Source organism: Rhinopithecus roxellana, chromosome 9 (genome assembly GCF_007565055.1).
Source record: "Rhinopithecus roxellana isolate Shanxi Qingling chromosome 9, ASM756505v1, whole genome shotgun sequence".
Taxonomy (NCBI): domain Eukaryota; kingdom Metazoa; phylum Chordata; class Mammalia; order Primates; family Cercopithecidae; genus Rhinopithecus; species Rhinopithecus roxellana.
This window is the reverse complement of record NC_044557.1, coordinates 59367840-59392625: the sequence shown is the minus strand read 5'-3', so window position 1 is coordinate 59392625 and position 24786 is coordinate 59367840. Positions and strand designations below refer to the sequence as shown.

The 24786-nt window shown below is 39.8% G+C and overlaps 1 pseudogene across 1 annotated transcript in view; it reads right to left on the bottom strand.

The window, feature by feature from the left end:
- The window catches only part of LOC104654925, a 508543-nt pseudogene that overhangs the window by 293377 nt on the left and 190380 nt on the right, over positions 1-24786 (bottom strand). The window contains exon 3 of the transcript XR_004059307.1: positions 2744-2795. The product of XR_004059307.1 is annotated as an uncharacterized LOC104654925 (transcript). The remainder of the gene's footprint in view (positions 1-2743; positions 2796-24786) is intronic.

Genomic DNA, 24786 nt, shown 5'->3' with positions numbered 1-24786 from the left:
TATTCTTGAGGTCTAGTTGTCTGGTAATCACAAATTTTAAAAAACAATAGTTATATTTTTCACCTATAAGATTGGCAAAAAGTAAGGAGATTGTGAACATCAAAGAATGAAAAAGAATGCAGACTTCTGCATGTTTATCTATTGCCACAACCTGCTTGAAGAGTTGTCTGCCAGTATATATTAACATTTAAAAAAGAATGAACCTTTAGGGCCAGCTGTCCCTCCTAGAACCCCATCCAACGAAGAAAAGCACCAATACGAGTATCGGTCTAAGGATGCTCACTGCAGCACTGTCTGTCACAGCAGAAGAGTGAGAACAGCTGGAGTAATCATCAATAGAGGAAGAGTTAAATATAGTACATCTTTATTATGGAATAATATTATGCAGCAATTTAAAAGAATGAACTAGTTCTAAAGGTATTATCATGGAAAGAATCCAAGAGATAGATAATACACACCCTAGAAAGAGACCTGCTTTTAGACATGGAATCAATCCAAATGCCCATCAATGATAGAATAGATAAAGAAAATGCAGTACATATACAACATGGAATACTATGCAGCCGTAAAAAGGAATAAGCTCATGTCCTCTGCAGGTACATGGATGAAACTGGAAGCCATTATCCTCAGCAAACTAACTAACACAGTAACAGAAAACCAAACACTACATGTTCTTACTCATAAGTGGGTACTGAACAATAAGACCACATGGGCACAGGGAGGGGAACAGCGCACACTGGGGCCTGTGGTGGGCAGGAGGCAGGGAGGGCATCAGGACAAATGGCTAATGCATGCAGGGCTTAATAACTAGCTGATGGGTTGATAGGTGCAGCAAACCACCATGGCACATGTGTACCTACGTAACAAACGTGCACGCCCTGCACATGTATCCTGGAACTTAAAATAAAAAAATCTTTTTAAAGTGACCTGCTTTAAAAAAAAAACTTAAAAATAGTATTACTCTGAATAATATTATTGTTAAAACTTAACAATATTAAAAACAGGTCACTTTCTAAGGTGTATATTTTCTATCTCTTTCCAACCAGAATACAAACTCATTGAGGACAGAGACATACCCATCTTGTTTACCACTGTGTTGCCAGCATCACACAGGGCTTAGCACTTTAAAATATTTGTTGAATTAAGGCACCAAGTGTTTTAGATAGCATGTGTTGTTCTTCCATAAGTGTTGGCTTCATTATTGGCTTGAATTGACTCCAACTGAATTATTCATTAATAATTCAATACTTCTGTAATTTTAAAAGAAAATAAGAAGTGAAACTCCTTCACAATAGCAAAGACTTAGAACCAACCCAAATGCCCATCAATGATAGACTGCATAAAGAAAATGTGGCACATATACACCATGGAATACTATGCAGCCATAAAAAGATGAGTTCATGTCCTTTGCAGGGACATGGATAAGCTGGAAACCATCATTCTCAGGAAATTAACACAAGAACAGAAAACCAAACACTGCATGTTCTTACTAATAAGTGGGAGTTGAACAATGAGAACACATGGACACAAGGAGGGGAACATCACACACCAGGGCCTGTTGGCAGGTAAGGGTCTAGGGGAGGGATAGAATTAGGAGAAATATGTAATGTAGATGGTGGGTTGATGGGTACAGCAAACCACCATGGCACATGTATACCTATGTAACAAACCTGCATGTTCTGCACAGGTACCCCAGAGCTTAAAGTTTAATAAAAATAAAAATTAAAAAAGTGAAACCCCTATAATGGTCTTCACAGTTGCTGAACCAAAATACGGAGCACATTTATTCACCATCTGGTCCCTGCCTTCCCCTGAACCTCGTCTCCCAGCTCCCCACACCAGGGCCCCCATCCTTCCCCAGGAGCTCTTCTCTTCAGGGCTGAGATTCCTTGAGGGCAGGAACCGTGTCTTACTGGGTGTTGGATCCCCATGCCTTGTCCAGGGCCCAGTGTGTTGTAGTTCCTTGGAGAATGTTTGCTAAATGGTTGCCTCCATTGCAGATGGAGAAAAAAAATGTATGTAATCGCCCAGACCTGAAGTATGGGATCCCCTTTTACAAGTGGCAACAGCTAGAGCTGCCTTGCCCATTATAAGCTCTGAGACCTTGGGAAAATCACTTATAAAGTGATTTGACCTCAACATTAACCCCTTTACAGAGTTATTATAAAGACAAAAGGAGATAGCAGGTGTGACTGTGTAGTGTACACTTTAAGATCTACACATGTACTGTTAGTCTATTATCTTTATATTATAATGATATACTTAATGTCACATTTCTTAATATTTCTCTAAATCAAATTTAACCTGCTCCAGATGCCAATGAATTGGCAAGAAATTTCATTTTAGTTATTATCAATGTCCTCTTCCGCTAAGGGACATCGTTCAAAGGTGCTGTGGGACTTTCCCTGGTCCTAACATGCAAAGAGGGTCCATACTGCTCTACTGCAAACAAGCTTAGGGTTCAAAGCCAGGTGGCTTCATAAAGACAGGAGGCGCTGTGCTTACATGTCATGCTAGGACACATGCTTTTGCCTTGGCGGGGTGCTCTGGCATCTGGAGGTCAAGTGGCCCAGCGGACCTTCCTTTCTGGGGTTCCCAGCAACAACTGTGAGGAACCCCAATGCTGTTCATTGCTCAAGAACCTACAGTCTCACACCCATTTCCAGTTCTGGAAATACTTCCTACTTTCCCAAGTTGTCCAAGTCCAACTCCACCCTCCAAGCCATTTCTTTCCTCTTGGAACAAACCTGGCATAATCCCTTCACAGAACGGTCTTCCAGCAACTTCTGAGGTACCTGAGGTAAGAGAACACAAAGGCCTAGTTACCTTCTTGAGGCCAAGATACAAATAAAGCACAAATTAATGACCCTATAAGTTAGTCAGACACTTTGTTTTTAAAACAATAACTAGACTAGAGGAATAATAGGAAACTTAATACAATTCAGTTAACCACAAATCCTGGGAAAGCTTTCAGTTTAATGACTCCCAAAGCTATAGTTTAGGAATTTGAAAGGAACCCTCAAAAGGGCTTACCTAGTTCAAAGCACAAAGTTGAGGTTGAGCATCTATAATCCAAAAGTTCAAAATCTGAAATGCTGTAAAACCCATAACTTTTTGAGTGCTGGCAAGACACTCAAAGGTCATGTTAAAAGGAAATGTCCTTTGGAACATTTTGGATTTTAGATTTCTGGATTTTGTAAGTATAATGCAAATATTCAAAATTTGAAAAAATCCAAAATCTGAAACACTTCTCATCCCAAGCATTTCAGAAAAGGGATACTCAGGTTGTACTGCCTTCCAACTTTCTTGCTACCATTATTATGAAGGGAAGAAAATGCTGCAAGCAATCTGACTAGATAATTCTGTTCTTAAATAGGATTTAAATCCACTGAAGAAATCTGTTGTCATCAGTGTTCCATTTTTCAGAGGGGAAAACTCTTTACCCCTCCCTTATATATTACACCTCAGCTTGTTGTGCCAGATATTCTTCTAGGAGACTCTGTGCTAGGTCTCTGCTGTCTGCGAGCTGTGGTAGCTTCATTAGTACGCTAAGACTCCTCAGGCAAGATGCTGGTATCATCAGTGGTGGAGCCCACTATTTAATGAGTGAGTTACCCAGCAGCTCACCTGCCATGGGGTCTCCTGCAGAGCCTTACTATCTGCTTTTGTGTACAGGGATCCCCTCAGTATGGGACATCATCGCTTTTCTGATTTGCCTGTAAGTGCAAGTCACTTCATTTCATGTCACATCTCCCCTGCAGATTCAGGGTGGAAGTTGGGGTACACAAGTGAGTCTGGATGTTCTAGAACAAGACCTTAACTGATGCACAGTAAAACCTCGGAGCAGCTCCCCTGCCCCACTGTGAAGTGTGTCCCACTGTCAAGTGTGCATGCTGCCACCAAAGCATCCCAGCCATGTGACCTTGGCCAAGGTGCAAACCTCCCAGATACCTAATCTGCAAAACGAGAAAGTAACACCACACACCTTAAAGTGGCAGTTGGATCAAAAGACTGCTCAATCAGCTACATTATTAAGCATATCTAATGAGGCTTACGAAAACAGGTATCCTCTCATGAGATTCCTTCCAGCTCTAAAATCTCATATATTATTTCTTTGGCAGATTTGAGGGACTTGAGGATTTGTTTGAATGTTTTGAGTCTTAGTTTGTTCTTGGGTAAAACACAAATAATAATCCTTGCTTGAATCGTAAGATTATGGTAAGAAGATCAAACAAACTATGCAAACATATTTGAGGAAGAATAAACTTTTGGCCAAATGTGAGATATCATTTTTAGTGACTAGATATCTTCTTTAAGAATTGGTAAGCAGGCCAGGCGCAGTCACTCACACCTGTAATCCCAGCACTTTGGGAGGCCAAAGTGGGCAGATCACGAGGTCAGGAGTTCAAGACCAGCCTGGCCAGCATGGTGAAACCCTATCTCTACTAAAAAATACAAAAAATTAGCCAGGCATGGTGGCATGCACCTGTGGTCCTAGCTACTCAGGAGGCTGAGGCAGGAGAATTGCTTGAACCCAGCAGGCGGAAGTTGCAGTGAGCTGACATCGTGCCACTGCACTCCAGCCTGGGTGGCAGAGCAAGACTCCATCTCAAAAAAAAAAAAAAAAAAAAAGTGAGCAAATGAAAGAGAATGAAATTAACCATAATTATTTTCATATAGCTGTACTACAGTCTGTTTGTGTCTTATTTACATAATTATTTCTTGGTCAAATGATTGTTATCCTGAATTATCAAGCAAAACAGTTAAGTAACTTTAGACAGCCCCATTACCACACAATCTTAGTTAAAGCTGGAGATGGAAGAAATGCATTTAATTATTCCATTATTCCCCTGGACTATCGGATGGTCTAAGATTTTCATCTTGGCTAGGAAATCCTTATAATCTATATCTTCTTACATCAGTGTATACACTCTATCAGAATTACTTCCTCTAGTCTGAAATTTGGGTAAAAAAAATCAGGTGACATTCAAATCTGGAATATATTAAATACCTTTGGGTTTGATTGAGTCGGATTTGTAAACAAATGACTTTCCTAAAAACATGAAGTCATATAAAATCTTTTACTATTAATGCCTTGTTCTCTTCTGACACCATAAATAAACCTCATTTCCCCTCAAAGATTAGTGAGAAAAGCACATTTTGAAAAATCTCTCTTTCGGCAAAGATATTAGGTAACTGCTACCCGCTGCCTTGTACTTGCTTCTCTTTAGTTCCTAATGAAGAAAGTAAACAATGTTTCAAGTCAAGCGTTTCTCAGACCTCTGCATTTTAAGCAGACTTCTACTATCTTGGCATTTCTACAAGGTCTGTTACATGATTTACAGTGAAACTGGCTGTGGTGAGCAGCCTAATCTCTACCAATGCCACATAAAATCAGCCTTAAAACATTTGAACATTGTCTGCTTTTCCTTCTGACCCACTCTTGGGTTTCCTTTCTAGCTTCCTATCATTTTTATTTAGCTACCCTTAGAGCATCCATTACACTAACCTGGTCATTCTGATTTCATTTTTTTTTTTTTTTCCTCTTTCAATGCACATGTATGAACCTCCACTATGGGCAGCACTCTGTACAAGTTTCTGTGGGAAGATCTAGAAGGATCGGGACAGATCTGCCCCCAAGTGGCTTACAGTAGCACAGGGCAGAACCCACAGAAATCTTTTCTACAAAGCTGAAAGTAACAAAGATATCAACTGTAAATAGTGTTTGCAGCATGGAAGACTTCTTCAAAGAGGTAGCCTTTGGATTGAACAGTGAAAGGATCAGTAGGAACTGGACCTATATACTAAACAAAGGAAATGGTATGGAAAAAAGGCAGAGAGGTGAAAAAACTCCTCAATGTGTGCATAGCCTGAAGCAGTTGAGGTTGGCTAAAGCACTAGGCACCTAGAGGGAAGTCATACAGAAAAAGCTTGGAAAGGTAGTAACAGATCATGGGTATTTGTGGTTAGTACTGTGATCATGCTGTGTTATTAATCAACAGAGAAATCTGTTCTCTCCCCTGTTAAATGCTGGATTAAGCCTCTATGCTGGGGGAGGGAAGACAGGAGAATGGAGGGGAGTATAAAGAGTAAACATCATGGTCCCTGCCCTCAAGGAATTTAATGGAAGAGAGAGATACACTGTGATCCTTAGAGCATAATGTGTTACCAAAAATATGGTCCCATTCTCCAATATGGGTCTCTGAACAATTATGAGACTACAATTTCTCCAAATACTAAAACCCACTCAATTATCTAAAATGAATTCATCTGTCTGCAATAGAGGAACACCATATGACATTTCTTCTGTGTATTTTGTTAGCAAAATCCCATTTTCTCTCTCTCCTTCCTTTTCTTTCTCCTTTCTTTCTTTCTCTTTCCCATGCCTTTGGGTGCCAGACATATAACACACTGTGAAAAGCAAATTAGTAGGTGGAAAACAATAAAAATAGCAGGGGCTTTGGTGAACTAAAAACCCTATCTTAAGACTTATTTTTAAACTTCTCTTTTTGAGATAAGTATTGATTCAGATGCACTTATGAGAAAGAATACCAGGATCCTGTGCAGCCTTTACCCAGTTTCCCACAAAGGTGGCATCATGCAAAACTATAGTACAATATCACATCCAGAAAACTGACTTGGATAAAGTCAAGATACAGAACACTTCCATTGCTACAAGGATCCCTGGTGTTGCCATATTATAGTCACATCCACTTCCCTGCTTCCACTCTCTCCTTAATTTATGGCAACCCTTAAATTGTTCTTCATTTCTATAATTGTATAATGTCACAAATGTTATAGAAATAGAATCACAGTATGTAAACTTTTAGGACTGGTTCTTTTTCACTGGACGTTATTCCCTGGAGGTTCAGCCAGGTTGTTGCATCTATTGATATTTTGTTTCTTTTTATTGCTGAGTAGTATTTGATGGCATGGATGGACCACAATTTGTTTAATCATTCACTCATTTAAAGACATCTGGATTTTTTCAAAATTCTGGCTGTTATGAATAAAGCTGCTGTGAATATTTGTATACATGTTTGTAAGAACATAAATTTTCATTTCTCTGGAATAAATGACCTTTTTCTGGAATGCCACTGCTGTGTCATATAGGAAAGAAAACCCAGACCTTCCTAACATCAATCCTATGCTCTTTTCCTCTTTGTTACCCTTTTTCTTCCCACCCAAGATGACTGGACTCTCTTTGATGTTATTGTAAGCACTTTAGCTTATTCACTAAGCATTTCCTGAACACCTACTACATTTCATGTATCCTGGCTGGCTTGAGAGAGTAAAATAAGTCATGTCTCTATTGTATCTTTGAAGAACTCACTTTGTATCTGGTGGTAGTCAGAAAGGCAGATAGAAAAATCTCTCCAAAGAACTGATAATAATATAGGTACATGGTAAGATTTTTAAGAAACTTTCAATCCCGTTTTCTGGAGTGGCTCTACCATTTTACATTCCCACAAGCAATGTATGAGTGATTCAGTTTCTCTGTATTTTTTCCAGCATTTGATGTTCTATCATTTTTATTTTAGCTATTCTGATAGGTACATAGTAAGATCTCATTGTCATTTGAATTCGCATTTCCATAATGGCTGATGATGTTAAGCACCCTTCCATGTGCTGCTTTATCATCTGTATACCCTCTTTGGAGAAATGTCTATTTATGTCTTTTGCTCATTTTCTCATTGGGTTATTTGGAGTTTTGTTTTGTCTTTACCATTGATTTTTGAGATTTTTAAAATATATTCTAGATACTAGTTATTTGTCAGAAAGGTAGTTTGCAAATATTTTCAGCCAATTTTTAGCTTGTGTTTTTATCAGAGTTTTCCACAGAGCGTAAATTTTTAATTTTGATGAAGTGCCATTTATCCATTTTATCTTTCAGGAATTGTGCTTTTGGTGTCAAGTCCAAGAACCTTTCAACTACCTCTAGTTCTTGGAGATTTTCTCCTTTATCTTTTCTAAAAGTGTTATAGGTTTATATTTTACATTTAAGTCCATTTGAGTTCATTTCTGTATAAGGTGTGAGACAGGGTGAGATTCTGGGTTTGTTGTTGTTTTTACATTTAAGTCCATTTGAGTTCATTTCTGTATAAGGTGTGAGGCAGGGTGAGATTCTGGGCTTGTTGTTGTTTTTACATTTAAGTCCATTTGAGTTCATTTCTGTATAAGGTGTGAGGCAGGGTGAGATTCTGGGCTTGTTGTTGTTTTTACATTTAAGTCCATTTGAGTTCATTTCTGTATAAGGTGTGAGGCAGGGTGAGATTCTGGGTTTGTTGTTGTTTTTACATTTAAGTCCATTTGAGTTCATTTCTGTATAAGGTGTGAGGCAGGGTGAGATTCTGGGTTTGTTGTTGTTTTTACATTTAAGTCCATTTGAGTTCATTTCTGTATAAGGTGTGAGGCAGGGTGAGATTCTGGGTTGTTGCTGTTCTGTTTCATTTTGGTTTTGCCTGTGGACGCCTACTTGCTCCAGCACCATTTGTTGACAAGGCTCTTTTCTTCATTGAATTGTTTTTGCACCTTTGTCAATAGTCAGTTGGGAATATTCATGTGGGTCTATTTCTGGGTTTTCTATTCTATTCCAGTGATCTATGACCTAGCCTCTGCTAATACCGCACTGTCTTGATTGCTGTAACTATACAATAAACCTTGAAATTGGGTGGACTGAGTTCTCCCACTATATTTATCTTTTCAAAATGGTTTTAGCTATTCTAGTCCCTTTGCCTTTCTGTATAAATTCAAGGACAATTTTTTCTACATCTATAAAAAAATCTTGCTGGGATTATGAAATGCATTAAAGCTGCAGGTCAATTTGGGGAAAATTGATGTCTTTACTAGGGAAGGTATTCCAGTCCATGAACAAGGACTATCTCTCCACCTATAGAATAATGTCTATTCTTTGATTGCTTTCATCAGAGTTTTATACTTTGCAGCCTTTAAATCCTGTTCATGTTTTGTTAGATATATACGAAAGTGTTTTTTAGCAATTGTAAAAGGTACTATACTTTCGATTTTAGTATCCACATGTTAATTGGTACTATATTAAAATATTTATTATACTTTAAGTTCTGGGATGCATGTGCAGAACGTGCAGGTTTGTTACATAGGAATACACATGCCATGGTCATTTGCTTCACTCATCAACCCATCACCTACATTAGGTATTTCTCCTAATGCTACCCCCTGACAGGTCCCAGTGTGTGATGCTCCCCTCCCTGTGTCCATGTGTTCTCATTGCTCAACTCTCAATGATGAGTGAGAACATGAGGTGTTTGGTTTCCTGTTCCTGGGTTAGTTTGCTGAGAATGGTTTCCAGCTTCATCCATGTCCCTGCAAAGGACGTGAACTCATTCTTTTTTATGGCTGCAGAGTACTCCATGGTATATATGTGCCACATTTTCTTTATCCAGTCTATCATTGATGGGCACTTGGGTTGGTTCCAAGTCTTTGCTATTGTGAACAGTGCTGCAATAAACATATATGTGCATGTGTCTTTATAGTAGAACAATTTATAATCCTTTAGGTATATACCCAGTAATGGGATTGCTGGGTCAAATGGTATTTCTGCTTCTAGATCCTTAGGGAATCACCACAGTCTTCCACAATGGTTGAACTAATTTACACTCCCAACAATATAAAAGTGTTCCTATTTCTCCACATTCTCTCCAGCATCTGTTGTTTCCTGACTTTTTAATGATCGCCATGCTAACTGGCGTGAGATGGTATCTCATTGTGATTTTGATTTGCATTTCTCTAATGACCAGTGATAATGAGCTTTTTTTCATATGTTTGTTGGACACATAAATGTCTTCTGTATCCTATAACCTTGCTAAACTTAGTTCTAGTTTTTTGGTAGACCTTCCTTTGGATTCCTCATAAACAATCACATCTGAAAGTAGGTACAGCATTATTTCTTCTTTTCCAATCTGTGTGCCTTTTAATTCTTTTTCTCACTTTATTGTACCAGCCAGAACTTGCAGCACTCTGTCGAGTAAGAGTGACAGGGAATCCTTGCCTCATTCCTGATCTGAGGGGAAAAGTATTCAGTCTTCTACCACTAAGTACGATGTCAGCTGAAGATTTTTATACATGCTTTTATCAAGTAGAGAAAGTTTCCCTCGCTTCATATTTTTCTGAATATTCTTATCATGAATAGATCTTTTGATGTTTGTACATTGTACATGCCAAACCAAATCTATCTGTGTATTATTTTTGGTCTCCAGACTAGTAGCTTAGAACCTTGCAATCAGTTTGTCCACATCTTGATGATTCCCAACCATTCAAAAGCAAGAGGAAAAGACGACGTGAACAAAGGTATTGACTGCAGAGAAGGCCAAGGTTATTTTCATTATGCTTCCTAAACCACCATGTGGTTTTGTCCTCCATGTTTGAGAGTTTCACCCAGTTCAAAGTACCTTTTATTTTCAAATAGCAGCATCTCCTCTTCTAAGAAAGTCATTCTCTCCACGACTTCCCTTCAAAGACACAGACTTACTCATTAGTTTAGTTTTATATAAGGGATCAAGGAGAAAGTAAATATCCGTGATCATCTCTCAACGTTGGGTTTAGCCATCACTTAAGTGAGCCCAGCCATACAAAATTCAATCTTTCCCATTACAGCATGTAATTATAATAAAGTCTTTCTGAACTACACTTTGACCTCTGTATTCTGAAGTGAGCAGTCTTTGTCAATTTGTCCTAACTGCTTTCAAAAAAACGTTATATCCTAAGTGGTACAGATTGAGTAATTCTTCTGATCTCACAGAGCCATAGGCCTTCTTAATGCCATGTCCATTTCAGTTCGATTAACTCTGAATGAAGGAGAGTTCTGCTTTGGATACTTGGCAATGTAACCATAAACAGAAGACTAATCTTTCAATAATACAAGTTTAAGAAAACAAGAGGTGACTGGAACTCTGTCGTAATGAAATTACCCATGCATGGCAGTTTCAGGAAGGGTTTTTTTTTTTTTTCTTCTAGGAGGGTCAGGAGAGCCACACTGCCTCTACCCAATGAAAGTAATTGAGTGAATGATTTCACTTGTTTCTTCTTTGGGCTGAATTAGGTCGTTGCCATCTGTGGACTGTGCTAAATACCACAGGGGAAGAAGGCTGTTTTCTCATGTCATTTATGTAATGGCTGTGTTGTCACTTGCCACCTTTGAGCAAAATCAATATGTAGCCGGAGTTCAGCCAGGTTTCCTACAGCTGAAATAAAGTAGGGAATTGGGGCAATTGTTCAGTTAAAATGAGCCATTTTAAAAAGCAACACTTGCCTTCAAATTACTCAAATGCTTCAGGGAACATTTCTAATTGTTCTGGCTTCACACTTTGTTTCAGCTATTGATGTCTGGCCGCAAGCACATGCAAGTGGGTGAGGAATTTTTAGGGAGATACATTCTTTTCAAATATTGGAAGGGTAGTCAGGAATAAGGATTGGACTTTTCTGCATGAAACTGAAAGAACTAGGAGGACACTGGGTAGGATCTATTGAGGCAAGTTTAAGCTCAGTTGAAAGAGAAGCTCCAATTTTCTGATGATAAGATGGACTTCCCTGGGAAGTATTGAAGTGTCTGTAGCTGGAAGTGTTCAAGAGAAGGATTTGATCAGTGTTTCTCAAACTATGGCTCACAACTCACTAAAGCGTTATCAAGTGAATTTAGTGGATTGTAACCAGTAGTTTTAAAAGTGAGAATGGAATGAAATTAAATAGAAAAGAATAAAAGGTATCAGAGAGCATTACAATAGATATCAATATTGTTTTGTGACCTTTCTTGTGTGTGTGTGTGTGTGTGTTTACTAGGTTACAATGCAAAATGCATTTTTTAGCATAGGCCATAGGCTACAGTCTAAAAAGTTTTTCTAACTAGATTATACATCTAGTTGAGGGGAAACACAAGTATTGAGTGGAACTGATTGAACTAAATGACTATTAAGACCCAGCTCAAAAAGGCAAACAATCATAATGTTAAAAGAATCACAAACTCCATAAGCTAAAATGAAATCAGTTTGCCAAAAATATGGAACTATTCTCAATCCTGAGACTGGAAAAAATTTTTCCCGGGGCTCCCTAGAGAGAAAACGCTGTATAAAGTAACTTTTAAATACCTTCTTACAATGCACACAATGACAAGTGTCGTAGGGATGTTTTAATGATATCCCAGTATATAAGCTCATGGCATCACACGAAAGCAAAGGTCAAAACTCAAGTCTATGGAAAGCCAAGATTGATGCAGACCAGGACAAGTCTTTCCATTGATCTGGTCTATCCATGTGCAGATACAAGCTCGAAAGTACTCATTTCCTTCACAGTTAAGGTCATATTGAGAGATGACAACAAGCTAGCAGACCTCGCTCTTGGCACCTCCTCGGCCTCGGCATCCACTCTGGTGGCACTTGAGGAGACCTTCAGCCCACCACGGCACTGTGGGAGCCCCTCTTTCGGCTGGCCGAGGCCAGAGCCGGCTCCCTCTGCTTGCAGGAAGGTGTGGAGGGAGAGGCACAGGCGGGAACCGGGGCTGCGAGCCGGGCTCGCGGGCCAGCGCGAGTTCCGATGGGCACGGGCTCAGGGTGCCCTGCACTCGGAGCAGCTGGCCGGCGCTGGCGCTGCTGCCCCCGGCAGTGAGGGGCTTAGCACCCGGGTCAGCAGCTGCAGAGGGTGCAGCAGGTCCCCCAGGACTGCCAGCCCACCTGCACTCCGCTCGAATTCTTGGTGGGCCTCAGCCACCTCCCCACAGGGCACGTCTGGGGACCTGCAGCCTGCCATGCCCAAGCCTCCTCGATGAGTGTTGTCCCCTGTTCCGTGGTGCCCAGTCCCATCAACTGCCCAAGGGCTGAGGAGTGCGGGTGCATGGAGCTAGACTGGTGGGCAGCTCAGCCTGCAGCCCTGGTGTGGTATCCACTAGGTGAAGCCAGCTGGGCTCCTGGGTCTAGTGGGGACTTGGAGAACCTTTATGTCTAGCTAAGGGATTGTAAATACACCGATAAGCACCCTGTGTCTAGCTCAAGGTTTGTAAATACACCAGTCCCTACTCTTTATCTAGGTAATCTAGTGGGGACTTGGAGAACTTTTCTGTCTAGCACTTTGTGTCTAGATAAAGGATTGTAAACGCACCAATCAGCACTCTGCATCTAGCTCAGGGATTGTAAACACACCAATCAGCACCCTGTCAAAATGGACCAATCAGCTCTCTGTAAAATAGACCAATCAGCAGGATGTGGGTGGGGTCAGATGAGGGAATAAAAGCAGGCTGCCCCAACCAGCAGTGGCACCCCGTTTGGGTGCCCTTCCACACTGTGGAAGCTTTGTTCTTTCGCTCTTTGCAATACATCTTGCTGCTACTCACTCTTTGGGTCTGCACTGCCTTTATGAGCTGTAACACTAACCGCGAAGGTCTACAGCTTCACTCCTGAAGCCAGCAAGACCACGAACCCACCAGAAGGAAGAAATTGCAAACCCGTCCGAACATCAGAAGGAACAAACTCCGGACACACCATCTTTAAGAACTGTAATACTCACTGGGAGGGTTCACGGCTTTATTCTTGAAGTCAGCGAGACCAAGAACCCACCAATTCCAGACACAATATCATCCGGAGAAAACAGGCTAAGTAACCAGCAGATCATGTCAAGGAACAAACAATGGCCATCTTTCTAGCTGTCATAGAAAATTCTAAATGCCTTCCCATTTAGAGCTTTGAGCATTTATCTAATTACATTATCAGTTCTTTGAGAGATTTTTCTATCTCCTTCTCTGACTACCACCAGATACAAAGTGAGTTCTTCAAGGATACAATAGAGACATGACTTATTTTACTCTGTCAAGTCAGCAGGATACATACAACGTAGTAGGTGTTCAAAAAATGCTTAGTGAATAAGTTAAAGTGCTTATAATAACATCAAAGGGAGTCCAACCATCTGGGTTGGGAAGAAAAAGGGTAACAAAGAGGGAAAGAGCATATGATTGACATTAGGAAGGTCTGGGTTCAGTCAAGGCAAGAGATTTCTCTGGCAATTCAAGAAGAGAAAGCTCAACTTAGATAAAGAATAAAATTTTGTTTCCACATCGTCTTCTATTTCAATAGAAACATCAAGGAGACATGAAAGCCCAAGAACCTCCTACCTCATCTAGATTCTGTATTATTCTATGTACCTGTAAACATGTTTATATACTGTAGAAATTTCTGTTGCTCTGAATCAACTAATATCAGAATAAACTTCCATACAGATAATTCAGGAGAAATTTAAGGAGGAAGAGACATGGAAAGAAAGGACAGAGTAGAAAGGGACTTCATATATTGAGGAAAGCTGAAAGCCTTGGCCTCAAGATGGTGGCAGGAAAGGCTATACCACTCTGGCAGGAGGAAGAGTATTTCTTGGTTCTGTAAGCCAGCCAGCTCTCTGTGTCCCTTTAAGGCATTAAAACCAAGTACGTTCCAATGAGGGAGTGGTGTCTAGTCATTAGAAAAAAGGACTCAGAGCCAGATTTTTGACTTTTTCATTCTTGGCTGTGCCTCACAACCTCACTGTAGCGTTGGCAAACTTTTTCTCTCAACATCTTGAGGCCTCTCTTGACACATCTGTGAAATGTATATGAGTGCTGGGGCATGTGATGGGTGGATGACATCAAACTGTAGTCAGGAGCTGCTGTTCCAGTGGAGAAATAGTCGAAGCATCAATGAGCATCATATTCCATTGAAGAGCCCAGGCTCCATCCTATCAAGGGGTGAGTGTTTGAAAACCACAGAAGAGGCAGTTCGGAGCCAAGTAGTATATAATGTGTTGCAAAATAAAACAGCACTATACAAACCTGTATAGTAGAGTTCTAGACACGATACAAAACCAGATTAACATAAAAATGTAAAACCTTCACAGGACCCATAAAGACACCAGCATTTAAGATTCCTGGATGGCCATCTCTAATTGTCATGTTTCTGTCTTTTGGAGCCATCTGGAATTTTAAATTTTAAAGTTAGAAAGACTCTTAGAGATCGTGAAGTCCTCTTTTGTCAAAATAGCAATCTTCCTCCACAACCTCCATGCAGGGAGCCATTCCACTTTTGTGGGGACGTTCCCAGTGTCAGAGAGCTCATCATTTCTCAAGGAAGCCCCCATCATTGGATGGCCAACTGTCCCAGTTTGCCTGGGACTTACAGGTTTTTTGCAGATGCAGGACTTTTCATTACTAAAACAGAGTTGCCAGCAAACCAGGAAGGTTGATCGCCTTAATTAAAAAATATTAGAAATGCACCTCCCAGAAGGTACAAAAGGATATACTCCCATCAGACAAGTATCTTCCTGGTAATATGTCCTTTTGGGAAGCATTGTCTCTCAGATCGAAGCATTGGAGGAAACTGTGGGGCTATCTCTTAACATGATGGGCTCTTCCCTGATTACATCTCTTAAGATAATTATTTTATTTGACCTACTTGGGGGTATAACTTCTTTAGTGTTCTCAGGGAAAAGTAAAAAGGATTTCCTGTGTTAACCAATGATGATCACATGGGAATACCATGTCCTATAGACAATGACATGTCCCTCACACAAAACACTTGTAACACAGATTAGCAGTAAAACAGGCAGTCTAGAGAAATCAAACAAGGAGAAATAGATAAGAGGGTCTTGGTCTGTCTTTGAAATTGCGTTCTCAAATCAGAAAATTCCAGGTGAGTAATTTAATCTTCAAAAACTATTAAATCTTCCTACAACAAGGAATGGAAATAGCATCCATGGAAGTGCTCCATGCTGCCTGCAGGAATTCTAACCCCATTAGATTTGTTCAGTGAGACTTTTTTTAATTTACAGATAAAACTGTATACATTTATCGTGTACAACATGACATTTTAAATTATATATGCATAGAGAGAGATAGAGAGATAGATATGAGAACACTCTACATCTACTCTTTTAGCCTTTGTCAAGGATACAATATATTCTTGTTATTAATAGTATAATAGTTATTAACTATAGTCACCATGTTGTACAGCAGATCTCTTAAACTTATTCCTGCCCTCTAAATGAAATTCTGTATCCTTTGACCAACATCTTCCCCTCCCGCAGCCATCCCAGCCCTTGGTGACCACCATTCTCCTCCCAATTCCATGATATCAACTTTTACAGATTCCATATGAGTGAGATCATGTGGTATGTGTCTTTCTGTGCCTGGTGAATTTTACTTAAAATAATGTCCTTCAAGTTCATCCATGTCATTGCAAATTACATTGTTGAGGGAGATTTGTTCCTTCAGAGTCCAGGACTCCCATGGCTGGGTCCTGAGAATTAGAGGAGGCAAGCTGGTGGAGCTCAACCTAGGGAGCTGGTCTCTTTGGGAGTGGATGTTGAGAACAGAGATATTCTGTAAGAATTCTCATTCTGTAAGATACAGAAGACAGCAATACTAAAAATGAAAGAGGAATATAAGAAAACAAGGGACTTGATGTTTGGGGACCTTGAGCTCTACGAGTGGAGAAGTCATAAAACCATATATATGAGCCATTTAGCAATTCATTAAATAGTTATAGAGTCAAGGTTCCAGAGTGAACAATATCTTTTTTTTTTTCCCCTAAGGGTAGGAGGAATCTCAGCTCCTGGTTTCTCACATAAAACTAATGGAGGAGAGAAGATAAAAGTGTGCATGGATTCATACATAAAGATGCCCTAATGCCTTCTCTAACTTGCAGGCAGCTTTGGTGTGAGAAAGCAAGCACTTCCTCTAAGCCATCAGGGTGCAGCTTCTCCCTTAGCAACTCATTTTCTCACAGGGTGAGACTAAGAAAACCACAGAGTATGGATTTTGTTTTAATGCTAAATTTTATCTGCAAATACAAATTGGCCATCCAGCAGCAACTGGCTTGCATGGGCTCCATTTGCAATAAAGATGAAGTTCAAAAGGTTAATCAAGTTATTAACATTTTAAAAGAAGGGAAATTTTCTTTCCCAGATGGCTTAACAGGTGACTCCTATAAATTACACAGTACATTACAGCAGGCATCCGCTAGCCCAGTTATAGTAGAGAGTCTGTCAACATTTCCATTATAAAGCCCTATTTTCAGAGTTTATAACTCAGCCGTAAAACTCTGCTCCAAGCTGGGCCTTGGCTTTCTAGTCAAATTCTCAACTCAGCAACAAACCTTTTTTTTTTTTAATTCATTCTCCTCCTCCCCTTCCTCCTCCTTTTCCTCCCCTTTGCCTTTCTCCTTTTTCTTCCCGATTAAAAAAAAATCGAATTGCTCTAGTTTGTCTAAGTTACAGAAGGACTTCCATACAAAGAAATCTTTCAGCCACTTTATATTCAAGCACATTTTTTTCAAAGCACAGGTATGGAGATTTTTTTCAGGAACTATCAGGAATCAAGATGTTTCTAATAATGCCTGTGTTATAGTCCTTCAAATCATAATGAAGATGTATAAGCCACTAGTATTTGATAGTGGGGGTGGGAGGTTTCAGAAGAGGGAATTTTATCAGAGAAATATTTCACCTCGTTTCTGGAATTCTAAATATCTATATCTAGTCCTGTTCCCTAAAGGTAAAAGCAATGCATATATCCCATTATTTTATCAATGTGTGCATGGGTCCTTGCAGAACATAGCATCAGCACAGTAACTTCCAGATGCGTGTGTGTGTGTGTGTGTGTGTGTTTACAGGCCACCAAGGTGGAGAGAGAAACACAAAAAATATGAAGTGACAAAGAAGGTGCACAAGTGACGAGCGGAGGTCTGCCGTTCCAAGTTGGGCTGGTCACAGCCTGGGGAGTTTTTATGGCCTATTCAAGGCTGTGGTGCAGACTAAACAAAGTTTCCTTTACTTTCACCATGACATCCTCGAAGACCAGGCCAGAGGGCGGGGAATACTGACACACACAGCCAACTCTGCTTATACCAGAGACTGTTGCTTTGCATGAAAACTCTGCTGCGGACCTCGGAGCCTAACCTCCAGGGCCCCTCCAAAACCCTATCTCAGACAGAAAATTAAGCCACATGGGCAATTTCTCTGCCAATGCAGGGGAAAGAGAGTTCCAGGAATGCAGTTGAAACACTCTCTCACAGGGGGCAAGTAAAAACAGAGTAGGCCACAGTGGTACTTGGACAATTTTCCCAAGATCCAGGCCAAGAAGAAGGAATCTGAAAATGCTCAGAGAGATGGTGGTCGTTCTCATGATATATCTATCAGCGTTTATTTTGATGCCAACTCAGCAAGTCTTAATGTTAGGCATCACCTCCGACCTGGAAAGGGAGATGTCCCAGGGACAAAGGGTAACTAGTCCCTGACTTTACTCACAGAAAGACCTATCAGGCTCCTCTTGCATCAAAACAGGAGACTGCAGCTCTTGGGTTCTTTGGGGGATGGCATTTTGGCTTAAGAAATACTCTAATGGAAGGTGCTAAGATTTGCCTACTGAGCTCACCACAGGCAAATCTGTTGAAGAACTGCATTTACACATCCCACTCTCCCAGCCAATTGCCTTTTCCTATGCTTTTCATAGTTTTTTATTAACATACTTGCTCATTAACAAAGGCATTTGACTTGGAGGAAAACTGTGCCCTTGACAGCTCATCTTTTCCTCCTCTTGAGTCCTGTAATCATGTCATAATATTTGAATTTGTGATATACATCGTCATCATTTCCATAGCAATAGAAATAGCAGCTGTTGTGAAAACAGGATTTGCAATTCAATGAAAGAAAAGAATTGGAAAAAAGAGAACAGCTGGTTCTGCTTCCTGCCATAGACAGGTACGCAGCTAAGCAGACCAAGGAGTGTTTTCAATCAGCACACTCCACTCACATGAATAACACGCCTCTCCTTGCTGTTTTGTAACTAGATAGATGACTGTCTCACTCCTGGACAAACTAGCCAAGAGCTCCAGATGGCAGGCACTGCATCTTTTCCACCATTTTCCCTCTAGCATTTTACCCAATGTCTGAGAATAGTGGATACTTACATTAGTTGGTAGAGTGATGAAGATGTCATACAAGATGTCATAATACGTTGAGTCTATCATCAGCTTTACAGCCAAGATTTGATCTTGATATGTGTAAGTAAAGTATCTTCTGTTATAGGTTAGATCTACTGAAACTTCTTTCTCTAGGTGAAAGATGTAGATTAGGCCGGGAGCGGTGGCTCACGCCTGTAATCCCAGCACTTTGGGAGACTGAGGCAGGCAGATCACGAGGTCAGGAGATCGAGACCATCCTGGCTAACATGGTGAAACCCTGTCTCTACTAAAAATACAAGAAATTAGCCAGGTGTGGTGGCGGGCACCTGTAGTCCCAGCTACTCAGGAGGCTGAGGCAGGAGAATGGCGTGAACCCAGGAGGCAGAGCCTGCAGTGAGCCCAGATGGCACCACTGCACTCCAGCTTGGGTGACAGAGTGAGACAAGAAAGAAAGAAAAGAAAGAAAAGAAAGAAAAGAAGGAGAAGAAGGAAGGAAGGAAGGAAGGAAGGAAGGAAGGAAGGAAGGAAGGAAGGAAGGAAGGAAGGAAGGAAAGAAGGAAGGAAAGAAGGAAGGAAAGAAAGGGAAAGAAAGATGTAGATTGGTCAAGGATATCCATAAAATAATTATTCATTCTAATGCCTAAGTTCATACTGATTCACTACCTAACACTTTTATTGCCCTGCTTAAAAGTAGACAAACCCATCTTTATTATAATGCTGTTTTTGCTACAACATGCCTGATGAGTGGTAGGGGAAGAATAACCCCCATAGGTTCTTAGTCAGAATCCACTCCTGATACAAAAGACAGATTAACAAGTGAAAAGCACACAGAAGTTTCTTAAAGTGTACATAGATTTTGTTTTCTTTTAAGTTCTGGAATACATGCGTAGAATGTGCACGTTTGTTACACAGGTATACATGTACTGTGGTGGTTTGCTGAATACTTCACATATACACGGGAGACACCCAGAGAATGGGTAGTTTTCAAAGAGGTGGCTTTAAATTCCAGCTTATATAGCATCTTCAACAAAGAACAATAAATTTTTAGAGAGTTGGCAAGACAAGGGAAGAGGACTTTGAGTCTCTACAGGTGGCAGCTTGGGAAAAGGCAAATAACTGGCAGATAAGGTTAGTTAGTAAAGCTTGTTAATGTAGTTTCTTCTGATGTCATCGCAAGGCTAACAGGGGTCCAAAGCTGATTTCAGTGGTTAATCTTTGTTCTCTCCAGCAGACAGAGAGGCAGGATACCCCTTTTTGGCTATTTAATCAGTTTTATTTTATTTTTTAAATTGATAACTAATAATTATATGAGATACCATTCTTTTTTGTAAATCTATGCCCTGCTTTTAGCAAATAGAGGGAGAGCAGAGAGCTGTTCTGTATCTGCTTCTTCTAAATTGTCTTCAGCTCAACAATCCTTCATATTTGGGGGCAGCATATTCTGGTCTCTCACATACTCTATTTCTCTTTTACATTTTACACTTCAATTATAACTCGAAGCACTCAATGAGGATTCTGGAAACCTCTATCTAGCCCTGCTATCACTAGCTGAAGGACCCTTGCCAAGATGAAGAACTCTCTACTCTCCCAGTCCCCTCATCTGTAAGATCCCTGCCTATGTCACAAGGTTCATTGTGGGGAGAAAGTAACATATGTGAAAGCTTCTGAAATTCTTAATTGTATACAAGAGGCAAGTATGAGTGTTATTAAAATTATTCAGGCAAGGATGTATCCAGGGCTGAACACAGTGGATTGCTTACTAACCTGGACAAAGGTGGTCATGACAATTTCCTTTCACAACTTTACATTTGTCCATGAAAACCAGAGCTGAACAAGCACAAATTTATAGCTGGGGAGCACGTTGGGGGTACGGAGTAGGGAGAGGTGCAGGGGACAGGGTGTACAGAAAATTAGTAAAAGAAGGTATCACAGGTAATAGGAGTTCTTGCTACACTGACCTAACAGGATTCTTGCTGAAGGCAGGCCTCAGATATGGAAAGTAGAGGAATGGGAAATTTGACCCAGGTATCAAGGATGATCAGATACCAAGGTTGGGGAGTTCTCACTAAACTGACTTCACAAGATTCTTGCTAATACTGACCCATGGAGGCCCACCAAGAATGATAGCCAATGCCAAGGCCTAGTCAAATAAGAGAGTTGAGAGGACATTTTGAGCATTGTAAGCAAGATGAATTTTAAAGGAATTCCACTTTCCATCTCTTTGTAAATGGAACATGTAAATATGTAGTTCTAATTCACGGACTGCAAAGTTGTCCTTTCAAAATTAACTATTCTTAAAGCAAAAGCTACCCAGAGTACATTTTTAATCCCTAAAAGTAACATGCTATTTTCCTGTGATTCACTTCTTTTTTTCATTATTTTACAGTCTTATTATTTCCTCCAACCCCACCAACTTTGGTAAGAATAACAATTGACAAGATACAAATAAAATTTTTGTTGGCTCACCCCAATATTTAATGGCAAAATCCCATGTTAACCTAGAGTCTTCATTATTGGACTGTAGCCTCTGGGTTTTCTATATATTCTCCAGCCTGTTGTCCAAGAGCCCTGGAGCCAGCCTTCATTAGCCTGATAGAAGCAGATACATTGGCAAACACCCTTCTGGCCAAACACACATGTCAACACTACCACTTTCAAATGTTTTGACCTGAGAGCCCTGTGAAGCTTCTCCAGCGCCACTCTGTCATTCCATCAAAGAGCCATCATTTTTCTTCTTGTTCCATTGAATAGAAGTTAGATTATGAAAAAATCCATTTTCTCCATCCTCCTCTTTTATCTTACATATCCCAAATCATCTTGCACCTTTTCTAATCAGCCTCCTTCCTGCTTTAGCCTTCCTTTCATTTCCCTTCATAAGTGGACAATTCCTGGCTTCATTTTCACTTCACATTTGCCTCTCACGTTTTTCTTGAGATCTGAAGTTCTGCATTTTGCTGTACCTTCCTCCCCTCCTCCACAGAGTTAGATTGGATCAACCACAATGGGAACAGCAATGAGGCTATGCTATGGGCTGGAGGTGGGATGTATTTGGTCTTCAATCTTGACAACAATTCTATTTGGCAGGGTAATTACTATCATCTTCATTTTACAAAGGAAGAAACTGGAAGCCCAGAGTCTGTAAGTGAATTGATCAAGGCCATACCTCCAGCTGAACAGATTAGGGAACTTACTTCCTGATTCCAACTTCTGCGGTCTTTCTGCTAAACTAATGAGATTTGCTGTCTCACTCTTCTATGTCCCCATTGCCATTCTTCTTACCATGTTTCTCTTCTTTCAATTCATCATCACCTTTACATCAACCATTCAACTGTTCAACCCATGAACTTCTATTTTTGTCCTGTCTTCACCCTTTACTGCACCCCTCCTCAATCCCTTTTCTTTATTTCCTTCCATAGAATTGATGTGGTCCCAAAGATTTACTCTTCCTTGAGAAATAACTGGACAAAGAAAATAAAATCTGGGGCAAACAGAGAGCAGATCCAGCTTCTGGGACACCTGAAGCTTGAAAGTTTTGAAAGATATTGCATTAGTCCATTTTCATGCTGTGGATTAAGACATACCTGAGATTGGGTAATTTATACAGGAAAAACCGTTTAATGGACTTACAGTTCCACATGGGTGGGGAAGCCTCATAATCATGGCAGAAGGCAAGGAGGAGCAAGTCACGTCTTACATGGATGGCAGCAGGCAAAGGGAGAGCTTGTGCAGGGAAACTCCCATTTTTAAAACCATCAGATCTCATGAGATACATTAACTATCATGAGAACAGCACAGGAAAGACCTGCCCCCATGATTGAATTACTTCCCACCAGGTTACTCCCATGACACGTGGGAACTGTGGGAGTTACAATGCAAGATGAGATATGGGTAGGGAAACAGCCAAACCATATCAGGTATCATTAAGAGAAATAATGCAAAATTGCTACTATAATATTAGGCAGAAATATAAGTATTAACTTAGAATGAGAAAACAGATTACAACAAATTAGAAACTTAAAAAGCTAACAAAGCCATAATCACAAAATCCAGAAAGTCAAAATAATATTTTTATTAATTAAATAGCTGACATATCTGTATAATGCCTTCTATATTACTTTTTTGCTATTGTTTCTGATTGCCTCTTCATATAACCAAATATTATAATATTTTCGATGGAGAAACTTTCTTTAAAAAATTTAGTTTTCCTCTAGCATAACTGCTCAAAATTTATTTGATATACTTGATATCTTAGAAAAGTTTATTTCAGGTTCATTACTACTAATGGCAGTGTCATGCTAAGATGCTATTCAATACACTAGGATGCATAAAACATACAATGTCACATGAATATCATGAATATATTACCTATTTATAGTACAACTATAGTTTCTGCCCTGCAAATATTAAAATTCTGATAAATTCTGCTTTATACAGTTCCTATAAATAGAAATAAAAGACCATATGATGCATTTACAAATGCATGTGCTGCATTAGGGAAGATAATTTCATCAAGGGAGAGAACCATTTTGCTCATGCATTGACAATAATTAAGTCTATTTCTTACAATTTTGCACACTTACTGTTTTTAAGAATTTTCCACAGATCGCTTCTGGCTGCCTATATTTCAAATTTGGTTCTCATGCCAGGCACTGCTCCATACCATGACTTCCCATCCTGCAACTTCATGTTCAAACACTCAGGGAGTCATTTCAGTGATCAGCAGGTATATTCCTATGTTATTCCTACATGAAACAGCTAGAAAACTGTTCATAAGACTACAAATTGTAAATATATCTTGCAAAAACCAAGCCAAGTGAACCCCAACTGAACTTTTACTTAGCTGTATCCCCAAAATATCCACAGCACTTCATTGCCATCTGACATGAGAAGCAGAATGACAGAGGAAAGTTCCAAGTGGAGATAGTCTTGATCAAATGGAATAAAAATATCCTTGCAAATTTTACCAACACTATGATCATATAAATCCATTTATAGAATCCCTGCCTGAGCCTTAGAAGGGATCTGTGCAAGCAAGAGAGGCTCTGAAATACAAGTTTCATTTCCTTCAGGGTAAATCTGCCTCTGTTAGTTAGCCACGAAACCAGCTTTCCTGAATACTTTTCAAGGCACAATAGAATGAAAGTTATATCAAACAAAAACAAAAATAAAAGGATGGTTATATAACAAAACAAATGTTTTAATAGGAATAAATCTTGTAGACAAAGTCACTAAATTCAATGGTCTTCAGAGTCTTTGATTGTAGCTTTTTTTTTTTTTTTTTTTTTTTTTGGTTTTCACCCACAGATAAATTACTACACATGCATGTAGTAATTGCTCAATGTGAGTTTTATAAATGAATTAGTGAATGAACACATAAATGAATGCCACTAAAACCCACTGTTTGTTGCCATGTCCTGAAGAGAGCTAAATAGAAAGCTCATTTATTATCCGAGTGAACAGTCAGTACGTATTGACTGTGCGTCAGCAGAGAGTCCTACCTGTCTCTGTGCTTTTATAATGGTCCAAGTGTGACTCAGATTTCATAAACTGACTCCCAAGGACTCAGATAATGATCATGTGCCCTACAAGGAAGATGATATAAACATATCACAATAACCTGTGAACATTTACAGTAAGAACAACCCTTCAAAGCTTGTCAAATTAAATACATTATTCCTTTTCTATTTCTAATATTGGGAATAAAGCTTTGACCTTAAGCCTCCCCTGAAAAGAAGAAAAAAATAAAAACACAACAACCAGCATTTGAAAATGTAGCCATGATAAGTAAAATAGAGTGTGCGGTAGGGAAGATAGAAAGCTATATTCATGATCCTTGAAATTGCAG